The following is a 9,854-nucleotide window of genomic DNA, read 5'->3' on the forward strand; positions in this document are numbered from 1 at the left end:
TACATTTACATGAAATGCCCATTTGTGCCAGATTCTGTAAGAAGCAGCTCACAGGACAGTTCATTTAAAAAAAATATGTTCAAAAAATTAATGAAAAAAATGACAATTTGACAACTAAAAAAAATACCATTTTGAAAACAATTGCATTTTCTGCCTGGTGATCTTGATTTTCCTACTTAAATCAGTTCCTTATCTTCTAAGCACTGTGGATGCCTTAAGGCACTGTATGAATGTCATCCATTTGCCCACATTTTTCTAAGCAAAGGTGGATCTGTTTCACTTTTGCTTTAAAGAGATATTCGGCAAGTAGTGAAGAATTGTCTTGGTGTAAGAGATTGGCATGCTGTAGCCTGAGTTTAAATCTTAAGGCTCACAGACAACAGTGAGCCCACTGTTACGCTGCTAGTGTTCAGATATTTTTCATCTTACAGTGATACAAATGCATCCCAGCCTAACATCTTGTCTGACCCATGACCACAAGACAGATTCTGGGGCAGTCATGACTGGTATTTGTGTGTGATGGGAGCTGGAGGAGCTGGAAGACCTGGAAGAGAGGTGTAAAAACATTTCCCTAGTTGCTTGATTAGGATTTTACTTCAGATTAGAGTAGGTTGTTACTGAAGAAAAAAATCTTACTCATAACTTTTAACTGTGCTGGTGAAAGCCAGTCAAACACCATTTCACCCAGAGCTCTGCCCTCCAGATAATGTAATGAATCTTGTAAATGGAGTAACTGATACACTTCTCAGAGCATCATCTTCCAGCTAGTCTATAAAAGATGAGAACAATACCGATGTTATAAGTTAGTAGGGACTACATGATTATAGCATCAGTAATGAATTTAATTGCACTGCCAGTATTAGAAAGGTCATAAATAGCTATAAAGAGCCTTTATCTCCATATCTGAGATGATTTAAATACCATTAAAGTGAGCAGTGAAGCAAAGTTTTTACCACCTCCTACTGTAGCAGACTATTAAAAAGGCCCTTGGTGTTAAAGGTCCAGGTTTTACCGGACTGTCATTCTCATCAAAATAATTTAACTCCAGCTGGCACTGATTTTTAGATCTGTTGTTCACAGAAGTTTAGAGATTGTATATTGTCTGCAGAAGGGAAGCCCTCCATTTATTACTTGCCAGCCAATAAACCAGCCAAGGGGATATAGCCTACATGCATGTATGTGGATTCTTTGCAGTGTTTCAAGCCCATTTTCATATCTCAAGGGTGAATTGAGTTAACATGTAATTTGGAAGAAGCAGTTTCTTTCCTGAAAAGATGACTGGACACAGTGCCATGGCATTGTTTCATAGCTGCATTTATTCACAGTTACACGCTTGACAGAATTTAGATGATAACTTGTACACCTGTATTTCGTTGTTCAGATGATAATTATTTCTTTACTTAGTGGTTTAAACTGCTTTCAATTACTCCAGCTTACTAACGCCTCAGATGAAACACAGGTTTTAACATACTAGTTACTAAGGTTAGATCTGGGCAAATAGTGCTATGAATTTTGTGGATGTAGGTTTGGAAAGCTTAGGTGCAGGATTTTGATTTCTACTCCCTTAACACAAGGTTGTCAAAATTATTGGAGCCCTACCAGTGTAAGACAGGAGCAATTTTTTTCCCCTGATGTTTTTTTATTTGGTAGACATATGCACTAGCAGGAACTCCAAGTCCCTTTTCTTGTAAAGACGTCATGTGCAAAATGTTAGGCTATAGTGTTACCTGGTATTATAAAGCCCTCCGAAGCAGGCAGAGTCCAGTGAGTTCTCAGCAAGATGGGAACAGTGGCTCATTCACGTCACAGGTATATGCTATTTTTGGCATCCAGTTGACATTTCCTTATTAGGAAAATAAAAACTGTTCAAACAGAAAGTTCTTGCTCACTATATATACTAATTTGGCTATTTTCAGCCAGATTGATTTCCTTTCACCTGCAAAAACTTACTTTTTCAAAAGTCTGCAGCACTCTGTTTGAGGCCGGTTCATTTCAAGCTCCCTCTGTCTCTGCACTTTCTCTCTGACTGTCGAAAAGGGTTATCCTTTGGGAATGATGACAGATATGTTGAAGGGCCCAGAGGAGAAGGAGTTAAGGTAGACAAGCGAAGGGTGGTGTGGATGTACAGAATTCATTTGGCTTTCTGTGAGCAAAACATATACCCATATACAGAGATGGGCATGCATGGGAGAGGCTGTGGGGGCACCACATCTAGGCAGTGTGTCTGTACCACTCTCGGTATTTCCCTTCTACCTAACTTCTCCTCCATTTGAACTTCTAAAAACAAGCTCTGGAGCTGGCTGGGCCGAGGATTTTCAAAGAAGAACCGAGACAATGTTGATTTTGTGCCTTCCACAGAGATTAAACAGAAATGTTTTATTAATAACATCTGGAAATCTTGTTCTGGCTCTCTTTTCTTGTTTTAATTGAATACTGCATCTGAGCACTACAACAAGGCCTGATTGAAAGCAAATCAGTTCTAACAACGTAACTCCAAGATGGTTTTTGCTCTATCCATACCAATCCATTTTTTCACAAAAGTAACAATTTACTAAATTAATACCTACTGATGCACATCAGCATAATATATAAGCAGTAAGAAAAGCTGCGTCAGTCTATTCTTTATAGACTCTACTGAGGAGATGAGATTATAGTTATTGTTCAACATGACTTTTCCTTATTAGGAATATAAAATCACTTCCATTGGAAAGCATCTCTTGGTCATCTCTTAAAGTACTTCAGATTTTCTCCAGTCTCTTCTTGTTATTTAAAAGGATTGTAATTCACATCCATAATGGTCATGGGTTGTTTTCTAGACTAGATCTCTGTCAGGATGGCAGGCATACATTATACGAAGTACAAGCATCAGTAAAATCATGCAAGGCCAAGTGTAGCTCCCATTTTGTTCTGAATGAAAGGAACAATAAATGAAAGATGTAAAGCTCTTCATTTCAGTATGTGTTTATGGTCCCAGCTGGAGATCAGCTCCCTTGCAGATTCATTTAACACAGAAAGTAGAATTGAATTTGGTCCAGATTATTCAGGATTTTTTTTCTTATATTGAACCTAAACTGCTTTCTGAAAGTTTTGTTGGATTTAACCAGAACTAAACAGGAGCAACAACATTCACAGCTGAACCTGAACTGAAACTTACCCAGAATAGATACTGCTTCTGCTTCCCAGCTCACAGATGAGGTTTTGCATGTCCTGACAGCCCTTGAGCACTGCCAGAGCCAGACCACTTGTGTGACTTGGACTGAATCAGGTCTTAGTTGTAGTTGTTCCAGAGTATAAGTATTGCTTTACAGTGATGCCCTGCTTAAAGACTGATGACTTCAAGAAAGGAAAGATTCATCTAATCTCAGAATTGGAGATTTCATTTAAGCTAGTTGTCTTCTCCTTTTACAGATAGACAGAGGCATATCCAGGTGAAGATACACAAAGAGAGCCCAAAAGATGACTATTTTAGATTAATTTCACTATTTTCAGGAGAAAGTTGGATGAAAATTTCACATTCAAAAAGTCTACACATGTACAGACATCTTTTTGATATTACAGCCAACTGCTTCTTTGTTCCACCTCTCTTCAGCTGACATCTTTACTCTTCCCAAGGCACCTCTGGGTGGTAGCAGGGGTTTTGTGAAGTGACCAGTTTCCATGCCATGTGGAAAGTTCATATTTTTCAAAAGATGGCTCTTTTTCCTCTGTTTCATCACAAACTGGCAGCACCAGTCTGAACAAAGCCAATGGAAAATATGCACTGGAAAGTCATCATGTACTAGCAAAAGGGACAGAAGGAGACTGTTCGATTTTTTATTTCAATTTGAATTTCCATGATTGTATGAAAACAGGATGGCGAGAATCTCTCTCCTCTTTCTCCTCAACGCTGGTTCCATCTGTAACTAGTCGAGAAGAGATTACAAAGAAAGAATGGGTTGTTCAAACTTGTTTGTCCATGAAAGTATCTGTTGCAAGATTATTATTATTATTTTCTTCTCAGAGTTCTAAACCGCTTTGTTTTACCAGCCAGACTGGATGAATGCTGTGAAGTAGTTATACACAAATAGTTGAAATTTTTTTACTGAATCCACTTAGTTACGTTTGCATCTGCTCTGGTTTTGCTTTCCACAAATATTCATGCAATTCATTTTTTTAGAACAAGGTTCTTCTCAAAGTAAATATTAAGTACGAGCACTCAAATGAATGTGCAAAGGACATTTTACATTGCCTTTCTGCAAGACCTCAGAAAAACAAAAAACTCAGAAGTATTAGGCTTGTTTCTGCTGTCAAGGAGCAGTAAGAACACAGAGTAACTGAAGTGGTATGTCCAAACTGGAAAAGCCCGGTCTTATTTCAAGGGTGAAATCTTAGTTCCCCTGTGTTTGATAGAAGAATGCCTGTACATTTCAATGTGACAAGATTTTATTATATCGAGTCTCCTTCTTTTTGCCTAAGGGGTAATTAATGCTGACTTAATAAATTCAAGAAAATCCCTTTATTTTGGGGGGACTTTTAGTACACAGTAGGCAAATCACCCTTCTCCATTACTGTTCCAGATTCATTTTAGACAAACTTTTGGCTGTGTCACTGCCAAAAGAGGTATTTCGCCAGCCCTGGCTATGCCCTCCCATTCTTTTCCTCACACCTGGCGCTCTGTTTGTTTTGTTTAGCTAGACCGATGACCTGACCCAGCAGAAAAAAAAGGGTTGTGAATTTGTTTTGAGAAAGAACGGTTTCATCACGATGAGCCCCTCGATCTGGCTGGCAGCTTGGCTCTACAGAGAGGTGTCCGTAGAGGGCAGGTGGCAGGAACACAGGGTATGGGGGGCAGCGCAGCAGGGGACTGCCTCTAAATTGCCTTTAAGCCAGCTGTATACTTGCCCCCGATATAATCCTTTAGCAATAATGAGCAAGAAATATGAAAAAAGCATCCTTTAGCTGCCTCTCTGACTCTTCTGGACATCTTGTCTCAGATGGGAAAAACAGAGATGCCATTTCAGCTTTCATGAAAATAGATATGAGGGGAGTTTGGGCAGCAGGCTGCAAAGCAGCACACAAAAACATGCTACTTTGGAAAATTAGGTTTTTCAGTCCTCTCCTAGAGTCAGGCAGGCATGTTGTCCTCCTTCCCATTATTGCCAACATTTGTTTAAAGAGACGTGCATGCCATGGGCTTCATCTCCACGCATCGTGCTTGCCCCTTGGTGTGTGTGCCTGTGCTCTGAGGGGGCTGCAAGCCCCACACCTGGCTGGTGCTACAGGGGCTCACGGGCTCCACACAGTGCATCCACGGTGCCATGCTGCAGCCTCAAGTGGAAGAGCTCTGTCCTCCTTTCCCTGCTCCTGCAGCCTCTGAGCTCGGGTGGGTGTTGGTGGATTCACAGCTCTGTTACCTATCTTAGCATTAGGAAACAGCCCCAGGCTGCCTCTCCCAAATGTCGCTTTTGAAGTTGGTGCCTCTACAGAAGCAGGGCAGCCGCCTCTTTCCGCTGCCAGTGGAAATCCCTCCAGCATCAGGATATTAAACCTTTGGCCTTTATCTAACTCTGCTTATCCACCCCTTCCCGCTGTTCACTGTCAATGTCTCCAGAGCTGTAGATGTGTTACACTGGAGCCAAACTTAGTCATTTCAGGATCCCACAGGAGTACTGTTTCTAGACCCGTATGATTTTCCGTTGTGCCTCTGTTGAAATAGAGAATACTGGAAGTCTTTTATGGAGGAGGCTTATAAAATGTGAACATCTGCTTGTTGTGAAACTTAATGCTGACAGCTTGTAAGAGCCATCTAGAAAAGTAACTCAAAGTGTCCTTTGTGTGTGTTGGAACAAAAGGTTTATATAGGTATATTGTAGGAGGCATCTGCTTCAGGTAAGATTTATTTCAAGATAACATCATTAGGGACTTAGGATTCAAGCCAGAGAATGTGAATTCCCCAGAGACTCCTCTCCAAGGCGCACTTAAAATACCAGATATTCTTGGTTCAAGACCACTTGTTTTGTTACCTGGATATACCTGCATTTCTTCAGTTCTGTCTTTCTACTGTCTGAGGTGATTGCATTATGAAGTGAAAATCACTGGCATTCACCAGCTGCATGTGATGGTTCACAAGGTTATGCATTAATATTCTGTGACTACAAAGAGCTGCCTCAGATAGGTTAATTCCAATGGAAAGTTAACAACATACTTATCTTTGAAGTGATGCTATTGAATTACATTTGGTGTAGCAGTCTGTTTTATACCTTGGTTTTGCATCATACCGGTTTATTATGCAATATGAGAACAGGAAAAGAGTAGTGAGCTTTGTTCAAGGCATTCTTCAATTCATCTATGTATCCAACGGGAATGAGAGTTACTCTTTTCTAAAATGCATCTGTCATATTAATAAACCATTCGGTACATTGCCATATGTGAGTGTCAGATATTGCCAATATTGTTAATACTGGGATCCTAGACATTAGAAATGGAAGAAGCTTACTAGATTTACAGTCTGCCCTTCTGTCGATATACTGCTAAATGACTTCCTCTGGTGTGTTCTGCAATTGCATTTTAAATGAGTCCAAAGTTATACTCTGTTAGTCAGCTATCAGGGCTGAGGAACTCAGAGCTGGAAGAAGTGTGCAGGTTAAGTCTGAAGTCAGAAGAATTTGTTCCCAGTGGAAATAATCTTTTTTTTTCCCGAAACTGATTATTGTTTTGCCATTGATTCAAATGGAGCCAAGAAGACTCAAATTGACAAAGCTGTGCCTCAAAAATAAAGTGCAAAACAAACATGTTGGTGGTATTTTAAAGCAACACTGAAACATAGTCAGAGCATACTCTGGCTCTATGTTCCCTAAGTATTTTTGTCATGATTTATGCACTTTTTCTTTCCCCTTTCCCCTTTCCCCTTTTCCTTTATGAACAACCAAGAAAAACAGGGGAGAGTGCAGGAAACACAAAATAACTGCATCCCACACCCAGAGTTAAAAAAAGGAAGGTTTCTTCTAACCTACTTTAGTTGGCTTACCTCAGGTGTAAATTGAAATATTAGGACACCCAAAGGGAAACCGAGCAGTGTGTATTATTTTAAGTTTCTAGTGCCGACTTGAAGAGATGGTGCAAAATACTTCATCTTAAACTTTGACTGACCTTAATTGGTGTGCACATTGCCAGTTTAAACACTGATGTATACAAAGTCATCCAAAACTGTAAGCACTACATAGCCCATAACACATTTGCTTTCATACCTTTGTGTGAAACATCAGCTTAGTAAATACACTCTTTTGTACAATTTACTAGTTGTCTTACAAACCAAGACCAAGTTCTGGTTACATGGACGATCTCAGTTCACAGTGGCTGGACCACACAGGGACAGACTTATTTGTGAGATATGAGTGCATACATATGCAGGACATACAATATCTCCTGGTATTAATAATGCACTGATATGATTATTCCTGGGTCTTGTTGGGCTGGCTATTATTCAGCTTCCAACATGTTATCTTTTATCTATCACTTGGAGCTCTGATAGACTTAAATCCCTGAACGCACTCAAGAGATTGCTAGGTGTAGGTTCATCCTGGAGGGTACCACAGCTATACCAGCCAGGAGGCCTATCGAAATATATTATATCCTCCTTCTCATCCCATGCCAAAAGATGCCATGGGGTGAGGATGTACAAGCAAGTCTCAGCCTCACAAGCAGCAGGGCTGAGCCAGGCTGTGCACTGCAGACCCAAGCCACAGGGCATGCAGCAGTTCATCTGCCTGAAGAATTGTCCAGAAAGGCCCAAAGAAACAAAAGGTTGCTACCTGAGTTTTGCAGTAGCCAGACCTCTTCCGCAGCCCAGCTTGTCAGCTGCTTTACAAGCCCCCAAAGACTCTCAGAGATGCACCCCCAGTTCGCAGCCCTGTGCTATGAACTCCACAGTACAGCACAAAGTCAACTGCACACTAGCATGTAACCACATTAAATGCGATTACTTTGCTCCTGCTAAGCCTCCTTCTAAATAAGCCAGGCTTCAGAAAACTAGAAACCACAAAAATACCTGAAGCAATTTATTTTTTATCGATGTGATGCTACCAACTAGAAGTGCCAGTTTAAATTAAAACTCACTCCCAATGATCAAAAGATGCACAGCCAGCCTACTGCTTGCAAAGATCCTCTCACTCATGATGTTTTGAAAACAAATGAAGATGAAATCCAAGAGGTTTCTTACAGCCTTCTGGCTGTATTTGAGGCTAAGGGGAATGGGCCTTCATCATAGTTTCAAACCACAGCATAAACAAGAGTTCTTGTTACCAAGAAGAATCACAGAGAGTTTTAAAAGATCAGGTGAAGGTATTAAATATAGAATCACTATCTTCCTGCAATTATTCAATATATTATAGCTTATATTTAGTCAGAAAAGAACTCATGATGAATGTACTTACAGCGAAGACAATTATTGAGCAGAAGAGGCAACAAAGTGGATTACTGATTTCTTTGCTTTTTGAATAATCAGTCTTGGTTATTTACAAAACATTCCCCAGGGATGTCACTTAAAATACTACTGGAGTCACACTCTCTAACAGTGAAAGTGATTATATTTTTTTGACTCTTCACAAAAATGCATCAGAATGGCTAATTCTATACAGCAGGGAGGGAAATTAAGCTGTAGTCACTGATACACCACTTTGTTCATGTTTTTCTTCATTTTCTACTGGTATTACTCAGGTGGTAAGTGCTGGCTTCCATTCCTGGACTGCTGAACTCATTTTGGATGTTCTGGACTGTGCGTAACTCAGACCAATGTGAAAGATGATCAGGGCCAGTTGGGTTTCAGGGACTTCATGAGCATTTGCAATATACTCTTTACTGTTCCAGTGTCCTTTGCACGCATCTGAAGGAAGAGTTTGGGCTCAGGTCTAAAAGGGTCTGTATTCAGTGGAAATCCTGTTCCCCTTTCCAGCTCTGCAGAGCTCAGCAGGACTCTACAGGGTGCCTCAGCAGCCACTTGGCCATGCCAAGAAACTTAACTGGAAGTTATCTGCAGCAAGTCAGCCTTGCTTCTAATTTCAGAGTGTAGACTGGAAGTAATACAAACAAAGTGAACAACACTAGCTAGACATACACTGATAAAGTCATTGTTTTCAGGGGGTGATCCCCGAAGGCTCAGTGCTCATGGCTTGACCCCTTCAAGATAGCCTGGCCATGTCCTGCACCACTTAACGTGTCTCTCCCCTGGGCCTCCTGTGGTGTTCCTACAGTTCAGGACAGCAAAATTATTTCTTGTGTAAACCTGCAGGGAGATGAATTGGCTCAAAGGGCCCAAAATAATATCAGAACTCTGCTGTAGGATAGTGCATTTTAGCATGAAACAGAAGGCATGGATTATTTTCCCTGTTTTGTATCCTCAGGGAATGTGGAGGTGTCTGGGCTGTAAATCCTCCCAGGATATCATCGGAGAGCTACATGGGGCAAACAGAAAGCAGCCTGGGGGTGTCTCGTCCACACTGCCTTTTGGGAGCAAACACTGCAGTAACTCTAGAAATGCACAGGGCTTTATTTCAGCCAGAACTAATTGATACATTTCAAAAGAGAGACTAGGAGTGAACAAATGCTTTGAGTGGATGCTTTGGATGACCATACAGATGATCAGCACACAGGGGGCTGGGACTGTTCTTCGGAGCTAAGCTGTCTGGCAGTGTACAATTGCGACCCATGCCCAGACGTGGCAAACCAGATCAGTTTCAAATCCTCCTGCCCTATGCATCCTGTCTATTTACAGTGCTCTATAACCAGTAGCCATCTTGGCAGAATCCCAGGAAACAGTTAAAATTCTGCACATTTAAATGCTCTCCAGGCAAGACTCTCCTCCCAGATCAGGATATGCC

This window comes from Falco rusticolus, chromosome 2 (assembly GCF_015220075.1).
Source record: "Falco rusticolus isolate bFalRus1 chromosome 2, bFalRus1.pri, whole genome shotgun sequence".
NCBI lineage: Eukaryota > Metazoa > Chordata > Aves > Falconiformes > Falconidae > Falco > Falco rusticolus.